This window comes from Notamacropus eugenii, chromosome 4, assembly GCF_028372415.1.
Source record: "Notamacropus eugenii isolate mMacEug1 chromosome 4, mMacEug1.pri_v2, whole genome shotgun sequence".
NCBI lineage: Eukaryota > Metazoa > Chordata > Mammalia > Diprotodontia > Macropodidae > Notamacropus > Notamacropus eugenii.
In genome coordinates, this window is record NC_092875.1 from 422,015,663 (window position 1) to 422,035,470 (window position 19,808).

A 19,808-nucleotide genomic window follows, 5' to 3' on the forward strand; every position below is an offset into this window, starting at 1 on the left:
GAAGACTTCGCAAATAATTCACTGAAAAAAAATTAGGCCAATCTTTATGAACTTCATCATTCCTCCAACTCTACACACTAGATCATTTCAATGTCTTCCTTCATTCTCTTCTCCATTATTCCAGCTTTGGAGGAAAGGGGGACGGATTATTTCTTTTTTTTACAAAGGCCAATCCCTCTATTTGTGCCCTTGACATTATCTCCTCCTGATTCCTAAGAGGTTGCTTCTTTGATTATCCGCCTTTCCCTCTACTTTTATATCTCTTCTGATCTATTACTACTTACAGAGTGGACCTACATGACTCCAGAGGAGAAAATCAGGCTGGTGACTTTGCACAGTCTTCCTTCACTTAAATCCAATTCACTTGCAAGTTATGGTATCATCTTCCTGATGTCATGGTCCTCTTGGAGAACGAAGGACAAGCCACACAAAAGTCCGGATCATCCCTGTCCTTGAAAAAAAATCTTCATTTGATCTTACCATTTCCTTAAGGCTACTATTATCTCTTCTTTTTACAACCCCTCCCGCTCAAAAAAGGTGTCTAGACTTTTTTATCACTCCACATTCACTTCTCAGTCTCTCGGAATTTCACTTTTACCTTCATCACTCAACTTGGGCTTCTCACTACAAGGTTGCTAATGACCTATTAATTGCCTTTTCCTCATATCTTGATTTTTTTATAGCATTCAATGCTGCTGATTCTCCTTTCCTCATCAAAACCCTACTATGCCTAGAATTTTGTTTGCCATATTTTTTTTCTGGTTCTCCCTTTTGATGAATCTTCCTCAGTTTCCTTTGTTGGATTATTATCCTTATTCCACCCTAGAGCTCTGTCCTAAGACCGTTTTTCTCTATACTTTCTTGGTGATATCATTGGTTCTTTTGAGTTTAACTATAACCTCTCTTCAGCTGACTCTCAAAGCTATATGTCTAGCCCTAGACTGTCTCCTGAATTTGTCTCCTCTCACACCACAAATTGCCTACTGAACATCTCCAACAGGATGTCCTGAAAGAATCCTAAATTCAGCATGTCTAAGGGCAGGTAGGTAGCAAAATGGGTAGACTACTGGCTCGTGAGTTAGGAGGACATGAGTTCAAATCTAACCTCAGAAGCTTATTAGCTGTGTGATCCCGGGCAAGTCACTTAACCATGATTGCCTCTACTCCTACCCTAAATTCAGTATGTCCAAAAGAGAACTCTCTAGTTTCCTCCACAGATCCTGCATTCTTCTAATTTTCCTATATCTACTGCAGGTCTTCACTTTCTTTCCAGGCCCTCAGTTTCACAGTTTCAGAGTCTCTTCTCTTCCTCACCTTTATGTGCAATCAGCTGTTAAGCCTTGTCAATTCTCCCTCCGTGATATATCCATCCATACACATTTATGAAGTGTCTGCTATGTACCTGGCATTTTGTCAGTCATCTGGGATAGAAATGACAGATGTGATACACTCCATGTCTTCAAGAAACTTACATATTTTGAAAATCTCCCTTCTCAGTTCACACTTTAGTTTAGGCCATGAATGTGATGGAAATATTTAACTAGCTCTCAAGAAAAAAATTGTAGACCCTGACATGCCTTTAAGTTTAATCTTCAGTAGCAGCACTTGCTCTATCACTTTCTTAAATCTAGTCAATCATCAAAACAATAAATCTAGCCCTCATCTATAGCTCTGATTTTCAATCCATAAATGCTCACACAGAACATTTAACCATCAGCTCAAAGAGGTTTAAGCTGTTTCTAGCACACTTCTTGTTTAGACCTTCATTCAAGAGTTTAGACTCTTGTTTAGACCTTCATTCCCTGTCGTGGGCTATTGAAAAAGTTTCCTAATTGGGCTCCCAGGCCCTAATGTTTCCTCTCTCCAGTCCATCCTCCATACAGTTGCTCAATTTTCATTCCTAAAACATAGGTTTGGCCATATCACTCCCCTACTCAAGAAACATCAGTGGCAACTTGTTATCTGTGGGATTAAATGTAAACTCTTCTGTTTGATTGTAAAGCCCTTCACAATCTGGCTATAGTCTACCTTTCCAGTCTTATTGCGCATTAATGTTTTTTGAAATGTTATGTTCTAGCTAAAGTGGATTGTTTGCTGCTTCTAGTACACAACATGGCATCTCCAACATTCATGTCATTACAAAGGCTGTCATTACTTATAACTGAAATGTATTCATTCTTCAACTCAACCTTATAGAATCTCCATCTTCCTTTGAAGCTCAACTTAAGTATCACATCTTCTTCCCTTGGGAAATTAATCTGCATATATTTTGTATTTCATTTGCTATGTATATGTTGTTATTTCCCTCCAATTATGCATCAACTCCTTGAGTGAATGGATGGCTTCCTTGTTGTCCTCCTATTCTTAGCAGATAGCAATCAACCAATCCATGAACATTTATAAGTGTTTACTACGTACCAGGTACTGTGCTAAGCGCTGGGTGGTGATTGGTACATAATATGTACTTAATAAATTATTGTAGAATGAATCTCATTGCCTCCAGTCTCCTGAAGGAAGTTTCCCCCTTTTTTAAGCAGAGGATCTTGACCCGGGCTCTTTCAAGTATATCAAGTTCCCTTGGTTAATGTCAAAAGGATGAAATGGAAAAAGCAAATATAGAGGATTAAAAAAAAAGACTGGATATCAAGCATTTTGTGGATTTTTGCAATGTAGTATAAACTTTTCTTTGAAAAGAATCACACACTTTATCCCTAAGGAAAGCTTCCGAACAGATTCCTAGGGATATGTTATCTAGAATAGTGTCAGTTACATTTTCCATATCTCTTAGAATTCCAAACTACTCTGGGTAAAGACTTCTAAATCCAAGGGGAAATTAGCTCTCATGTTGTTTTTTTCCAAGTGATCTAATTATAAGTTTGAATCTTGTCCAAAGTAAACCAATTTAATTCTACATTTATCAATCAGGCTTAAGACTAGGAATAGTTTCACTCTACTCAGCCCCTCACTGGTTAGTAAAAAGCTTTGACATTTGTTGGTGACTACATTTAATTTGCAGAATTTTATTCAGTTCCAAAATTTCTTTCAGGAACTCTGCCGTATCTTGTTCCACTGATTTATAAACACTGTACATATTAGCTCACACAACATGAGAAGCATGTTTAATGAGCCAAGATACGTGTAATTTAATAACAAAGAAAAGAACCATGAGCTCAAGTTCGTGGCTTTCATGACTGACTGATCTTTTCAAAGGACAAAGCCCCTCACTTCTAGAACTTTCATCACAGGTATTATTATTTTCTGTTTGACTGAGAGGTCATTTCTCATCCAAACATTTACATTGATATCTCCTAAAGTTATAACATATCTAAAAAAACTAGCATAAAATAGAAAAGCCAATAAAAAATGGAGAATGAACTAGATTGTAATGAAAAAGAGTACCCAATTTGAAAATCTTCCTGCCACTTACTATCTATGGGACCTTAGGCAAATCATTTAACTTCTTTGGCTCCCAGTTTTCTCATCTAGAAAACAAGAGACCAGAGTAGACTAAGTGACTTGCAAAGTCCCTCCAATGCTAAATCTATGATACTAATGGTTGAAGAACTAGAAGGAAGAGCACAGGTCTATAAAATGCAGTCAGGTAACAAGACCTTCCTGCTTACCTAGTAATATGTCTACTAGTTGCAATTTGCTGTAGGATATGCTACTTTATTCACATTCACATCTGAAACAAGCTTAATATGATCTTTTCTTTCCAATTTGGGCATCTTTATCACATACAAAAACAATACGTTTGAACATCAGCATTATTAGTACCTAAAGCTCACATAGCTTGAACTGTCATACTAGTGGCTTATCACTGTGCAATGTCTCATTTTGAAAAGGGGGGAAAAATTCGAATAGTTGCAAACCCATTAAGAAGTAGAGGTGCCTATTTCAAGATAAAGAGAATAATAAACTATACCAGGACCCTCAAAGCTCATGGGGAATGAGGGTTATTGATATTCATAGATTGTTCTAGATAGAAAGGGAATTCAATTAAAATGAATTAAATTTATATATTATTCAATTAAAATGAAAATTATCTAAATATTCCACATTAGTTAATTCACATTTTTCCACAATTGGTTGAGATAATTCACTTCGCCTGCATAGCTAGCAAAGCCATACATATGTACATCGACTTTTTAGGTGCCCAGTAGTTGAGTTAGTGGCTGTGTACAGAGCTAGTCATACCCAGATTCCTAGTCACTGATGATTTTGTAAGCTCTTCTCTTTAGTATATAAATATAAAATCCATTATCCTTCACCTGTTAAGTCTATATTAAAAGTTTGCAACACTCCCTATTGTGAACAGAGGCATGCTTGAGGTAGCTTTAAAAAAAAGTAAGCACATTGCAGCAGCAATAAATTTTTTGAAAAAATATGCAAAATTAACTCATCCACCCAAATTCCCATGATACCATGAAAGTTTTTCAACAGTATTTTTTAAGAGGCCACTAAAGCATGTATTCTATATGAAGTACTTAAAACTGGAAAATTCTCAAGGAAAGGGTGTTTCAATTACTTCAAGCCAGTTGCTAAATTTCTGTGTGTGCATGGGATTTCTCCAACTGGCAAGGATGCAAGTGGAGTAAGACTAGAATGGAAAAGCAATATATCATAGAGTTTCATCTATAGAGGGCAGAACATTTTTCAAAGCACACTCCTTGGAAGTGATAGGCCCAGGGAAGAAAATCCACTTAGCTCAAGCTTATGGCTAGCGCATCGAGAATAGTCCCGTGTTTTTTTTTTTAACCTCTCCTGTAGGAACTGGTTTTTTTTTCATTGAACAAAACAATCTATGGCATTTTATTTCACTGTTGCATTCACAGTAAAAGGTTAGACAAACACCAAGTTTTGCCACTGTAGAAGCTGACATTGACTAGGTCCACCTCCGCACTAATGTCTCTAGAAACTGACCTTCCCTGGAACTGCTATGCTTCGAAATTACGTCTCATTCTGGCTATTACAAAAAAATCAGGTCTCCAGAGGAAGGTGTGTGTCCAGCACCCCTGTAATTTGCGTGCATCTGGCACATTTCTGAACACTGCAAAAATTAGCTGTGCCAAGCCAAACATTATCCAAAGTGTCCGGCATCACGAGTAAACATCTTCCCACCGTGATTCTGCGCCATCAAACACTCTGCAGCTAATTTCATCTTGTGCATTACTTCGGGAGCTCACCGAGGCCAAGTGAAACTGCGGAAATGGGAACAAAGCACAGAGGAAGAATCTTACACCATTAAGGGATCCGTTTCTTCTTCACACAAATAATAACCCCGCCACGCCTTTGCTTTACAGGCAAGACTAGATGGCTCCAGGAAATTCTCAGTAAAGAGAATGTCCTGTCTGTCCTCTCAGACCGAAGTATCCCTCCCACAGGAAAGTTTGCCCTCACCTACAGTTAGGCCAAGACCTCGGGCTACCTAGAGCGGGGCGTTAATAGCCCAGAGAAATTGGGATGCCCTCAGCAGCCCAGCACGGTCTCGGGGAACGGCTGCCAGGTTTAGCGCCGGGAATGGGGAGCCCCTGACTTTTGCACATCCGTTAAGAGGTAGCGGTGCCTGAGTATTTCGAGGTAAGGAGAGTAATAAACCAGACCAGGACCCTCGAAGCTCATGGGGACGGAGGGCTTTTAAAGCATGGGACTGGAAGGAGGACAGTGGACAGGACCACTTCAGGTCCCCTAGCAAGCCAAGGAATAAGCATGCCTCCGGAGCCCTGCGGACGCGTGGATGCGGCGCCCTGGTGAGTGGGAAGGGGGTGCTTCTCGCTTTTCTCCCCTCCCCACCTTATATTACTATTACTAATTGGCGATATGCTCGCGGGGCTTATGGCCAGATTTTGCCGCTTTGCACTCGAGTCTTTGGAACTTCGCACAGCCTTCGTCGGGACGGGCTGCGCCTCCTCTAGCCCCTTTCGGAGCCTTCCCAGCCCCGGCTCGGTCCCCTTGCGCTCCATTCCCGGTAGGCAGGACCGAGCTCCCGGGGCCAGCTCCGTCTCCCCTCCCTCCTTCTCTGGGAGACTTAAATGACCTTTCCCGATTCACCCTGGGACGGGGGTGGGGGAGGTGAGAGAAGTCGGGGGAGTCCCCGTGGAAGCACCACCCACGGAGCCCGACCCCCGCTGCGCCGCGGAGCGCGCCTGGAAGGGCCCCCGGGCGCGCACGAGCCTCCCTCGGTTCTCCCAGCTCCGGGCGCGCGCGCGCCGGACGGGACCCGGCCAGGAGAGGGAGGGAAGTAGGGAGGGAGGGAGGCGGGGGCGCGCTCCAGGCTTCCTGTTGTGGTTGTAGAGGGAGCCGGCTGGAGTAGGAGGGAGCGAGCCGGGTGGAGCCGCGAGGGTGTGTGGGTGGGGGGAGGGGGCGGCGGGGGCGGGGCCCCGGGGAGCAGCGCCCCCAGCTGTGCTGCGTGCAGGCGCCGCCCCCGCGCGCCGCAGTCACAGCTGTCGGGTCTGGGGCTCGGCCGCCGCCGCTGCCGCCGGGGCCGTTACCGCTGCCTGAGGGCCCGGGGACCGGAGCCGAGGCGCCCGGGGAGGCGGCGTTCGCGCGGAAGCCGGGCTCGCGGCGAGGCGGCGGGGGGACCGTGGAAGAAGGCGGGGGGGGCGGGCCTGTCGTGGCCTCGGGAGCCCGGGCGGTGCGGAACGAAAGCCGAGGCGGCGGCGGCGGGTCCCTGCCCCGGCTCTGCCTCCCTTCCCCCCTCGGGCTCGGCCGGCGCCGGGAGCCCCGGGGCCGGAGCTCGGGAGGCTGCGGAGCGGCCGCGCCGTCCCCGGGAGGATGCAGAAGTAGCGGCGCCGGCTCCGCCGCCCGCCCGCGGGTGAGTAACGGGAGGCGAGACCGGGCGGCGGGGGTCCCTGCGGGGGCGCTGCGGGAGCGCGGAGAGGGCAGACCCCCCCAACCCGCAGGGACTCCCCGGGCTCGGCGGCCCTCAGCGCCCCCACCTCAGCAAGGTGACAGCCCCGGGGCCGGGGCGGTGGGAGAGGGCGAAGACCCTCCCTCTGGGATGCCTCCGGATTTCTCCCGGGGTCAAGTTCCCCTCCACCCCCTTTGGGGTTCGGGAGACCACAGGCTGGGATCAGTGTAAGTTTCGAGGCCAAAGGTCAGCGGGCGGGGATGAGGGACAGAACGAGCTGATTTGTATCTCTTTGGAAACTGGACCAGCTCCCTGGTTTCTATGTCCATATGGCTCCGTCCATCTTCGAGAACATCACCGGCCAGCCTTCCTCCTCTCCCCTCCCCCACGCCCAGACCTCTTCCCAACTTAAAAAAATACCCCGAACCAAGGTTTCTTCGTGGATGGTGGGTCCCTGGACGTAGTGAGACTTTGGTGGAAGGCGTGCTACGACATAAGGTGAAGTGTGGAACGTGTTGGTGCAGGTGGAGTGTCCTAGGTAGAAGCCGTGCGGGAGAAGCGTGCTTGTCCGATGCAAGGTGCTCTCCTCCGAGGTCGGCTTGAATGATGGGAGCTGCTGCCTCTCCAGCCCTAGACTGCCCTTAAAGAAAGATTGTGTCAAGTTACTTTCAGTGTCTTGTGATACTGTATCAAAGTGATTAGCTACTTTTGAAAGGAAGCCTGCGTTATTGTTAGGGAAACTTTCTTTGGTGTCAGGTTTTTTTAAGCATTGAGAATTTTAATTAGGAGTTGCCCCAGATCCTTCAATCACCATTTCTTTTAAACTGAGAAAGAGGACAGAAATTTTGTATGTAGTTCATAAGGTCATATCCACATTTTTTCCCCCTTGTGCGTTTTTCCCCTTGGTCTTTGAGAAGTCAGGTTGAAACTGTTAATTTGCTGGCAATATTAGCTAATTGCAAATGAACCTGGTGTGGTATGTTTTCAAGGTGAGATGTTTCTCTTCCAAAAAACTGGGTTTGGGTTATATCACATCCACACCTAAAGCAGTGCAAACCTGATTTTTGACTTCTTAGGAATTGAATAGATTTGGAGCTGTGCTTGATTTCTTACAAACATAATTCTACTTAATAGCCTTACTCAAATAGCAAATCATAGAGGTGTCATCTCTAAAATTGTCTAAAAAGTATTTTTCCAGTCCATTTTTAGGGTTTGCAAGTCGATTTGAATGTCTCTTATAATAACAGAATATTGCCCAAGGCATACTTTATATGTTTACAGTCAGATGCCAAAACATGAATATACCATCTCCAGTCCTTAAGATTCTGCTGTACTCGGTCCTTTGCATCCCCCAACATACAACCGCTTTAGAGATCCTTAAGGGTTTTTATGGTGCTTAGTAATATAGTGTTAATCCTAATATTTATTTAATCAACCAATATTTAAATCAACTTTCTAATTATAAGAGACTGGGCTTGAGTCTCACCCAGACTAGAGTGTCTTGCCAAAGAAATTAGCTATCCTTTTGAAAGGGAGGTAAAACAAGTGAGACAACTTCTTGGTTAAGTGAGAAATTTGCATTTCAAGAAATAGGGTTTGTGCTTCAATTTTTAATAAGTTTGGACATGAAAAGAATTTTGTGATTAAAATAAGGAAACAGTTTATGTTCTAAAGTAATATATTTGCCCTTAGACTCTAAGATCAGTGAATTCCATAGATTATTCAGTTTTATTACAAATTTTACACTCCTTTGGCAAGTGTATGTAGGTAAGTTACAAGAATTATCACTTCTGGAATACGGTCCTTTAATAACATTAGTGAGGTGGGAGAATATATCTGTGTTTATGTGCATTAATGATGTATTTATTGAATTTCTGTTTCATTTAAGTTTGAATTCTTAGTGTTTTTTTACACTTGTAAATTACAGTATTAATGGAGATGGGCTATAGAAAGAAAGATTTTATAGCTTTATCATTAAATTTGAGAATGATCTAACATTAAGACTTTATATTAAAACAGCCCATATTATAGGTGTATGTATATGTATGTGTTTACAAATTACTAAAATTTTATTTAACATCTATCACTGTGGTACATAGATTCCCTTATCTTCTGTATTAAAAATAACCTTTGACTTACAGTAAGGAAACATTTCATGAAATTTTCAATAGAACCAGCCCTGGATATTGAAGGGTTAATGAAAGTTGCCCTGTCTTGGTAACTATACCAAGATGTGGGGGAATTTTGTACTAAATTTTGCGTTCTTTAAATCCCGTACTCTGAATATTTGAATCTTGATATATGTTATAATATATATGTTATATATATCTTGATATATGTTATAATCAAAAGTTAAATACCCCCCTCTTCATTTTAGGTTTACCTTTTCTCCTACATTTTATACTTCAGTATGTTCTCTGAAAATGTAGTGTTTTATTCGTGATTATTACTGTGACATGAAGTGAAAATATTAAAACAGTGATTTATTGATGCAATAATGGACTATTTTGATATTACATAGCCCATATACAGTCTGAGTTTTACTGAAGCGTCCGTTTGTTTGCTTCTGAATTTTTCAGAAGCACTGTCTTTTAGATATTACAGTTTGTATTAACTATTCACTAAAAGATTAAAAATATATTATATATATATAGTACCTGTATTTTATTGTCATTGTCATAATAAAAGGATTGTGTTCTTTCTCTATTTTAGGTTAACAATTGGAAACCTATGGCATTTCCTCATTCTAATTTGTAGGCTTCTTGTCATTCTAAGTCTATCTGGTTTTGTGCATGTTGAGAGAGAAAAAGGTAGAGCTGGCAAGTGCATGCAAATGAGTTCTTCTTGCCTTCTGGTCAATTGCAAGTTTGGGAAGTAAAGTTGGTCTTAGTGGCAGGCATTATGATAGAAATTGTAATAAGTATCTATTTCTTTATCCTATCTGACCACTAAAATATTATTCTTCATCTTGCAGAAAAGATTTTTTTCCCCAGTAGGTTGGTACCTTAACCTAACAGTTTATTTTTTTTAATCTAATTAGATTTTTCTTTATGTTCAGGCTTTTTTATGCTTGTATGCATTCACAGTGCTTTATAGGTAGTAGGTGCTCAGTAAATGTTTGTTGAGTTGAGCCCTGAATTATATGTATGTTCAACTTTAATCCGAACATTTACTATCACTATTTTAAATTGGAAGGTCCAAGGAAAATATGAAAGCAGTAGTTTAAAAATAGTTTTGGAAAACCAAGTTCTGACAGCACCAATTTCAAAGGACAGTAGTAAGGTAAGGGCAGACAACATAAATGAAGGCATTTAGCTGTTTAAATCTTGGCTAGTTTTAAACTTACCTGTCTCAGAAGACTAAAATTAGCCTTGTGCTTGCACGTATAAGTGTTAAAATAGTTCTTCGGGCAGAGGGAATGAAATAAGCAACTATGATAATTAAGATTTTTACTTTGATAAATATAAAGGCCATGTCCTTAGCATTTAGATATAGTCTAAATTGCTTCTTTATGGCAGGTACTCTGCATATTAAATTTTCTAATATTAGAACCTTATGTTACCTGTAATTTGATGATGAACTTTAAGATGTTAGAACTGCAAAAGACATTAACGATCATCTAGTTCAATCTCTTAATTCTTTAGTCATAAGGAAACTGAGGACCAGACTTTGAGTGTCCTGATCTTCTGTCTCAGACTAGTGTTCTTTCAGCTGTATGAGGGTGTTTTTATCCGTTTTTGTGGCCTGAACCCTTTTTTAACAATAATGTTTTCAAATGTATAAAATAAGATACATAGAATTATGAAGGAAACTAATTATATAGTTAACAAAAGTTGGTTTTTTTTAAAGTCCACAGACCCAAGGTTGAGAATCACTGTCCTGTATCATTATAAATGATGTATGAGTCTAATACTGGTGGTTTTTGAATGTATGGGTTTAATCTTCACCTGGTATATTTCTGTCAGATATTGTAATCCACAACTACCTTTTAGTTCATTCCAAGAAGCATTTTCCCTCAAAGCTTCAAAATTTGCAAATGTTCGTGCAAGAATGAGAAGTAGGAAAGGTAGAGAGCTCCTCCTGTTCATGGGGAGTGGAATGTGTGTGGTAGAAGGTAAGCAAGGTACATACAGTGGGAGATACTTTTTAATAATACTTTCTATACATGTTCTTTTAAAAAATACCCTTGAATGCTGCTTTTGATGGCAACTAGGAATATATTTTATGATAAATCTCGTTACATGAAAACTCAAAGCCTTAATTAATATAAGGGATGTATTATTTATTGAAAACAATTAGAGCTGTCCAAAAGTGAAATGTGCTGCTTTTAACTAGTGAATTCTCCATCAATGTTTTCTTATTCCTTGATGCTGTCTCCTTTCTAGGTTTTTTGCGACACTGCTCTTTTCTAGTTTTCCTCTTGCCTTTTTGACCATTCCTTTTTAAATCTCCTTTTATGTATCTTCATCCAGGTCATACCCACTAACTGTGGGTATCTCCCAAGCTTTAGCCCTTTTCTTCTGCCTCTGCACTGTTTTACTTGATCTCATCAGCTCCTTTCTATTTAATTATTATCTCTATGCTGATGATTCTCAGATCTACTTATACAGGCCTAACCTTTCTCCTAACCTCTAGGCTCAAATGAACTCATCTTTCCCCCTAAGACCTCCCCTCTTCCTCACTTCTCTGTTATTCTGGAAGACATCACCATCCTTCTAGTGACCAGGTTAATAAACTAGGTGTCATCCTTTGCCCCTCTTTCCCTCTTCTTCCTTCCAATCCGGTTATCAGGTCTACCCTCAAAGCATCTCTCTGACATATCCTCTTGTCTTCCACTGCTACCACCCTGGTGAAGGCCCTCATCATTTCATCTGCACTACTGTAATAGCTTTCTGGTTGGTCTCCCTGCCTCAAGTCCTTCCCTATTCCAGTCCATCTTTCACTCAACTGTCAAATTGATCTTTCTCAAGCTCAGGTTAATTTTCCACCTTCCCCAGATTCAGTAAATGCCAATGACTTCCTCTGACCTTCAAAATCAAATATAAAATCTGTTTGGCATGAACAGCTCTTTATGAACTGCTCCCTTTCTACTTTAACCATCTTCTTACACCTTACTTTTCTCCCAAGTACTTTGTGATCCAGTGACACTGGCTTCCTCTTCTGACTGTGTTTTCACTGTCCCCCATACCTGGAGTGGTCTCCCTCCTCATCTTAATTCCCTGGTTTCTTTCAAGTCCCTGCTAAAATTCTCCCTTTTACAAAAAAAGACTTTTCTGATCTCCCTTTATGCTAGTCCCTTTATTATTTATCTCCAGCTTATCCTGTATATGGTTTAATGGTACAGTTGTTTGTATGTTGTCTCCCTCATTAAACCGTAAAGTCTGTGAGAGGAGAGACTTTTTTTTTTGCCTTTTTTGTATCCCTAGTGCTTAGCACAGTGCCTGTTACACAGTAGGTGGTTAATAAATGCTTATTAAGTACAAGAAGAGGACTAATGTCTAATAAGACTGGAAAAGTAAATTGAGGACAGATTTTAAAGGGATATGCATGACAAACAGAAGTTTTATTTGATCCTTGAGGCAACAAGGAACTACTGGGTTTGAGTAATATACTCAGACCTGTATTTTAGGAAAATTACTTTATTGGCTATGTGGATTATGAATTGGAGAAAGAAATAACTTGAGACAGGGAGACCAATTATAAAATTATTGTAATAGTCCAGGTGAGAGTGATGAGGGTCTAAGTTACAGTGATGGCCATGTGAGAAGAGAGAAGACATATGTTAGAGATGAGGAGATGGACATGGTGATTGAATATGTGGGATGAAGGAGAGTGATGAGGATTTGAAGATAATTTCAAGATATCAAAGCTTGTAGCCTCAACAGAAATAAGGAAATTTAAAATAAGAATTGGTTTTGGGGAGAAAGATAATGGAGTTACATTTTGAGCATGTTGAGTTTGAGATATTTATAGGATATCTATTTTCAAATGTTGAGTAGACAGTTTTTGATGTGGGACTGGAGCTCAGAAGAGAGACTAAGGCTGCTTATAGATCTGGCAGTCATTTGCATAGAGATTATAATTACCCTTTGGAATTGATGAGATTACCAGGTGAACCAGCAAAGGAGACGGAATGATATGCCCAGGTCACAGATAGGAGGAGAACCAGAATAGGGTAGTTTCATGGAAACCCTGAGAAAAGAGAATATCCAGAAAGGGGGCAATGGTCATTATTTTCACATTCCTCCAAATCCTATAAATTCTTCCTTTTTAGCTTGTCCAATTTATTCGATTTTTCCATTGCTACTATCCTAGATGATTGTCTTATAGACTACTTTCACAGACTCTTAGCTGGTATGTTCCTCTCTCCAGTTTCTTTCTTTATCCTTTCAACTTCTCCCTTCCTTCCTCCTCCTTCGCTTTCCAGCCCTTCTCACTCCCCGTCTTTAACTTGGTCTGCCTGTCTCATATAGATTGGAAATGCAGAGGCCACTGATTCTAGTACTAATTGGCAAAGAAGCTTTGACCTGCTCTGTTTCTGTCCTAGGTCAGTTCACCTCTCCTTGGGTAGCTTCTGAGGGGCTCTCCATATTGGTGCTGGATTTTGTGTAGACACCCAACTGTCTTCTTAGCCCTACTGCAGCATAGAACTCCAGAAGTCAAGAGATTCATCAGCTTTCCCCTCCGCAGTAGCAGGGTTTTCAGGTATGCACCACCACACCAGACCTTTTAAATTTGTCATTATTGTTCTAAGTATGTCATTCCCTTGCTTAGAAATTCACAGGTCCAATCCCTGAGAAGTAAAGTCAAAACTCTTGGTCAAGCATTCAAGGGCTTCTCAGTCTGTTTTGACGGTCTTGTCACTTGTTTTTCCCCTTTAATAATTTTTTAAAGCCAAACTAGGCTTTCCCAAACCTAGTTTAATGTCCTCTCCCTTTCCTACCCCAGCTTTTTCCTGAATAACCCCTGGCTAAAACATTGTTCTCCATATTCTTTGCCTATCCAAATTCAACCTATGCTTCCTAAAGTACCAAATCAAGTGCCCTTCTCGTCTATGAAATATCTTGGATGATTTCAACCTACCGTGATCTATCCCCTCCATAAAAGCCATGGCAATTTATTGTTTATAGTACTTATTTAGTAATCAACTCTATATTGCTTTTTGGCGTTTTTTACTCTGTATTGATGAGCTCGTCCTTTTGGATATCATAATTTTTGTTTTTTCAACTAGATTATAAGGTTCTTGAAAAGAGAACCTATGTATATATTTATTTATGTTTTCTAATAGTTCTTTCCAGTAGTATTCAGTACATACATACACACATATAAACCATGTGTAATTTTTTTTTTTTTGTAATTAGGAAAGGTCTTCCAGTCAAGGGAAATGATTTTGTTAAAGTATGAATGCGATTCTGTGTATGGGAGAGAGTAAGATAGGCAGCTGGAAAAAGTAATATTTCTTTATGGCATCTGAAATGTTGAGTGGAAAAATAAACTATACGATAGGAACTTCAAGGGAAATAAAGTGAATTTAGGTATGAAAAGATAAAAAATGGATTGTATGAAAAATGTCATACCTTTTAGAGTTTTGTGATTATTGGATCATTGTTTAGTATCTTAAGATATAGTCTGTAGTTTGGAGGCCCATTTAACAGATATGAAACTGCTACTGAAGGAAGTTAATAGACTTGCTTAAGGTCACTTCTGTAGTTAGCGTCCGAGGTAGAATTTGAATTTAGATCCTGTAACTCTAAATCTCATACACTTTCCATTGTACCACTTTTAAACTAGAAACAGTGGGTAGGCTTATCCACAACTGATCAATGGTGACCAAAACATCAATATAGTCTTTTTCTTTGGGTTTATTTTGTTGGACCACTGTTATTAAGAAAACCAGTGTTTATTACAAGGTTTTGTGTTCATTTCAGCCATAAGTCTCCTAGAGTGGTGGCTTAGAATTTTACATTGTAGTGGGTGAGTCATTGTCATAGGAGAGTTTGCCTGTATATTTTTAAGCCACATTTTAGGTGCTAGTTACCCTTAAGCAAATCCATGATATGAAGATCTAATTTACAATGAAGGTAGATTAGAGTGTGGTCATTTTACAATGGTATTCTCATTAATACATATAAAATATTTGAATTATAATAATTAAGCATTCAACTTTTCAGACTATGTCTGTTGCGTGAAGCAAGGGTATATACAGATGTGTTAATTAGTATTGTCTAAGTCTGGTGGTCCAAGATAGCAGATAGACTCAGAACAGTGTTCTCTTTTATGTATGTTCAGGGCGTTATTGTTTATGCATTTTTGCCATTTTCTTCTTGTTTTTAAACTACTACTTTTTAATACTGCTAAAAAGTAAACAGGTACAAATAAAAACAATATTTATTAGATAAAGGTTATTAAAATTTTCTGTATGAATTACCTTCTCTTCATCCCTTCTTTGTGAATATATTTCATATATCTCTTAGTGAACTTGAATCATTTCAATGCTGGATTTTTAACATGACCAGAAAGCATTTTAAACAGTAATACAATATACCATATAGCACCCTCTGCCTCCTTATACCATTCTGCTGTTTTCAGCATAAAATTGGAAGAGGGCCTGACAGTATTGAAGGCCACTTGGTATTTTCCTTTGTTTTGTGAACTGTCACAGACGAAAAATCATCATCAATAGCCAGCCTGTTAATGATGATACTTTCCATACTTAGGCTTGTCCTTCAAAAGGAAATATAATCCTTTGCCAAGTATTTGAAGTCTTTTCAACATGGTAGATAGAATGCGCCAGTATTTGGACTACACTGGTATGGTTTTTGAGAATCCAGGATTACATTTGTGCCTTGGTGTAAGCATGGGAGTTAGCCTAGCCACAGCTTTATAAAGACTGGAAGGAGCTGAGCGTGCCATTCTTCTGCTTTGGTACCAGTTTGCAGTCTGAATTGCTTTCCTATATATAACATGAAGAGGTAGAGAAATATACTGAAGTGTATGATATCATATACTTATTAACTTATTCAACTAAAACCTTAAGTTTTAAAGTTTGGACCCAATAGGAGGTGAAGATAGATCCACACAGAAAGTACCTCTAGTTGAGAAAAGAAGTTTTGAGAGATGACATCCTAAAACATCTGAGCTGTGACAGCTGTTATTCCATGCAATGACTCTGCAGCTCCTTTTGTGCCTCTTTCCCTTTGTGTATGAATCTTCATGTCTGTCTTCACATGCACGTCTCTGCTTCTGTTTCTGTGACTTCCTTTTCTTTACTGTCTCTTTATGGTGAAAGTTTGATTTTGACCTGGAGCTGTTGACTACATCTGAAGAAAGGAGTACAGAAATTCATAACTGCACACGATCAGTTTTTTAATAGAAAAGCTAGAAAATGTGTTAGGGGCAACAGGAGGGAGAAGAGATGACAGAGAAGAAAAGTGGAGACAGAAGGAAGGAGAACATCAGATGGAGAAAGTTGCTGAGATTGGATTCGGGGGTGGCCTCAGCAGCTGGAAGAGATTAGACTCAGTGACAGGGGAGTGACAATAGTGATGTAAAATGGAAGCAATGGCAACCAGTGGCTCAGAACAGCCGTGAGAGTGGCAGCTTGTCAGATGGCTCTGAAAACGGAACCACTGAAGAAGATGCAGAGATAGAACAACTCTGCCTTCTTAAGTGTGTTTGTGTGATGGAGGGTAGTGACAAAAATTCACCTGCATTTCGGGACTGCAGCCCTTAGGGTCATATGTGGATAACGTGAAGAAAGTATACTAACCAGTCTAACAAAAGAGAGAAGTCTGAGTATGTGTTTACTGTATGCAGTGGCATATAGGGGTAAGCTAAATAATACAGGTCTATAATTATAGCGCCATACAGTTTAAAAAGGCTAGGGAATATATAATACAGGTTAGAAAGTTTTCCATTAAATACAGGTTCTAGCATTTGTCTGTGTAGAAAAAAACAATAATTCCTATCATTGCCTTCTTTGTCTAGACAACTGAAGTTTTACCCTGGAAATGAAGGTTGTTATTGTAGTAGATTCTTGTTCTAGTTCCATGAAATAGCTAACAAGTTTCTATGTTTATAAGGTCATAGGTCTAGAGCTTAAAAAGATATTAAACTTCAAGATTTTATTTGTATGATAGCCTAAAATTCAAATGAGAATATATGTGAAAGCATCTTGAAAACTGTAAAAACATATAAAATGTAAAATTATAGAATTAGAAAAGAGCACCATGTAATAAATGTGATTAACAGTGGTGTGGCTAAAGTGAAATCTATTTAACCTTAATATCCATAAGAAAGACATGTCTTGTGTTGTTTTAAAAGAAAAACATTCTCAAAAGTGCTTCCTCAAAATAAGCGTAAGAAAGATTTGTCACCTTTTAGATCTGTGGCACCTCCTTAAGTCCAGTTAAGGAAAAGAACCTTTAATGGAGTTTCACAAAATCATCGTTTGCTGTTCTGTTTAGATAAGCCTGTTAATATTTAAAGGTACATGTTAGCCACTGAATTTTTATTGCATGTATGTATATATATGTAAAAATTTATGTCTACATGTATGTATATGTGTATATGTATACACATGTGTATATATACATGGGTGTAAGGTTGCTTGGTATACTAGTAAAAGCACTTGGCTAAGAGTCAGTAGGCTAGTAGACGGGTTTCTGCTGCTTCTAAGCTTTGTGACTGTTGACAAGTCAAAGCTAATTCTGAGATTTTTAACATAGGTTATTAGGAGAATGGTGTTGCCATTAACAGGAGTAGGAAAATTGGGAGGTGGGGCATATACAAAGAAGGAAATAAGTAAAATTTTAAACATACTCAAATTGAAACAGAAGAAAGTCCATGTGGAAATTTTGAGGCATTATTAGATCTGGGTTTCTGGGAGGAGTTGGGGCTGGAGATAAAGACTTGGAAGTATTAGTCAATTATTGTATGTAGCCTATTGTGATCTTTTTGTTTGCAGATTCTCATATCTGCTGAATTAATTGCCTGTCTCATCTTGACATCTGTAAATTTGATAAGCATATCATTTTATGCCTTCATCAAAGAGTAGTTGAGCATTTTTATTGACCATGGCAAAAACAAAGGAGCAATATAAGGCATCACGTTGACCCTGCGTTTAGGGATGATATTGAGAAAGAAGGCCAGCGAAAGAGACAACAGGAGTGACTGGAGAGCTGGAAGGAGACCTTGCTCTGTACAGTGTCATAGAAGATCAGACAGGGGCCAAGAAGAGTATCACAAAGGAGAGGAGGTGCTGACAGTGTTCAGCCCAAGAGATGGAGGATGAGAACTTAGAAAAGCCAATCACTATTCAGCAGTGGAGATAGTCAGTGACATGAGAAATTTCAGATATGGAGGAGGGGAAAGAGATTTCAGGGGTTAAAAGAATAGATGGTGAAGTGGTGGCAGTCAGCATCTATTGTATACCTTATTTTTTTTTAAAGAAATCTGGCAGTGAAGGAGGTGAGGGAGTTGATATACTAGCTTTAATAGAGCAATAATGTTAAGGGAAGATTTTCTTAGAAAAAAAGAACACCTGAGAATTTTTTAGGAAGAGGAGAAAGAGTGAGTGAAGTGGGAGAGATTGAAGATAACAGGAGAAAGGGATGTTTCAAACAAGATGCTAGGGGAAATGAGAAGGGTGGAACAGGTTAGGTATGGCAAGGGGGAGGTCATGTCTTCTAAGACGAGGGAAGAGGAGGAAAGAGGATAAATAAAATGTACATCAGGGTTTCTTAAACCTCAAAGATTCATGGACCAATTTCAGGGGGTTCATAAAATTGAATGGGAAAAAACTACATCTTTATTTCAGTATAATTGGTATCCCTTATAATCCTGTGTATTTAGAGAATGGATCAACAGGTTTCATCAGACTGACAGAGGTATTCACAACACAAAAAAAGGTTAAGAATTTCCGATTGTAAATAATGAGATGTGAAGGACCATAAGTTGAAGGAATTTGTATTACATGGTCTCGTTCTCAATAATAGGAGGTGAATGGAATAACATTTTTTTCTTTTCTGTAAACATTAAAAAAAAATCTCTAGAATTCCATGTTTGTGCTTCAGTGACAAGAAATAATGTACTCCATAGAGGAGCCTGAAAATTGTTGCTGTTGGCTTCCTAGTAGAGTAATGATGCTTTCTTTGTTTATTTATTTATTTCTTCTCTGGTCTATTTTGATCACATTGGCCTTGATCGGCCTTTGTTCTCAAATGGTTCCGTAAGTATTTGACATCCCGCAAGAGATAAATAAACAAGGAAAGGTGCACAGATTTTCAAGATAGGTTAAAAATATCTGTCAGCTACAGTTTTGTCTGTGGTTATGCTGGTTGTAGAGTTATCTGTTCTATATCCCTAGACCAGGCTATGAAGACAACTATATAGAGATCTTTATGAAGGGAGTCAGCTTTTCAGGATCTCCTAAGAATTGAATGATACTTTCAGTTCCTGTCCTTTCAGGTCCATGCCATAACTGAATTATGATGACTCTTAATTTTTGAATTCCTATCCTACTTTGTTTTGGGCTCCAACTCAGCAGGCATTTATTAAGCACCTATTTTGTGCTAGGGCTGGTCACTAGAGATACAGAGACATAAATGGTTTAACAGGATGTCCTGTAGACATCTTAAATTCAGCATGTCCAAAACTATCTCATTTTCCCTGCTCCCTTCCAAATTTCCCTATGACTCTTGAAGGCACCATAATCCTTCCCATCCTTCCCAGTCATCTAGGTTGGCAATCTAGAAGTGATCCTTGACTAACTCCCCACTCCCCATCCCCAGTCTAATCACTTGTCAAGTCCAGTGGTTTCTACCTTTGAAGCATCTCTCATATATCCTTTGTACCTCCCCTGACCCTACCTCACGCTGATGCAGGCCTTCCTTACATCTGGACTATTAGAGTGACCTCCGGTGGGTCTTCCTGCCTCATACCTCTCCCTACTTCATTT

General features: G+C 39.8%; 1 protein-coding gene across 5 annotated transcripts in view; it reads left to right on the forward strand.

Annotated features, from left to right (window-relative positions):
* The first annotated feature begins 4,918 nt into the window (after nucleotides 1-4,918).
* The window catches only part of LIFR (LIF receptor subunit alpha), an 86,628-nt gene continuing 71,738 nt past the window's right edge, over nucleotides 4,919-19,808 (forward strand). Inside the window, exons 1-2 of one of the 5 annotated variants that reach the window (XM_072605781.1) lie at nucleotides 4,919-5,750; nucleotides 13,398-13,555. The gene's annotated coding sequence lies outside the window, so the exon portion shown is untranslated. Of the gene's footprint in view, nucleotides 5,751-6,682; nucleotides 6,815-6,843; nucleotides 13,556-19,808 lie in introns of those variants that run through there. The other 4 variants (XM_072605780.1, XM_072605783.1, XM_072605782.1 and 1 more) reach the window with 4 other exon arrangements.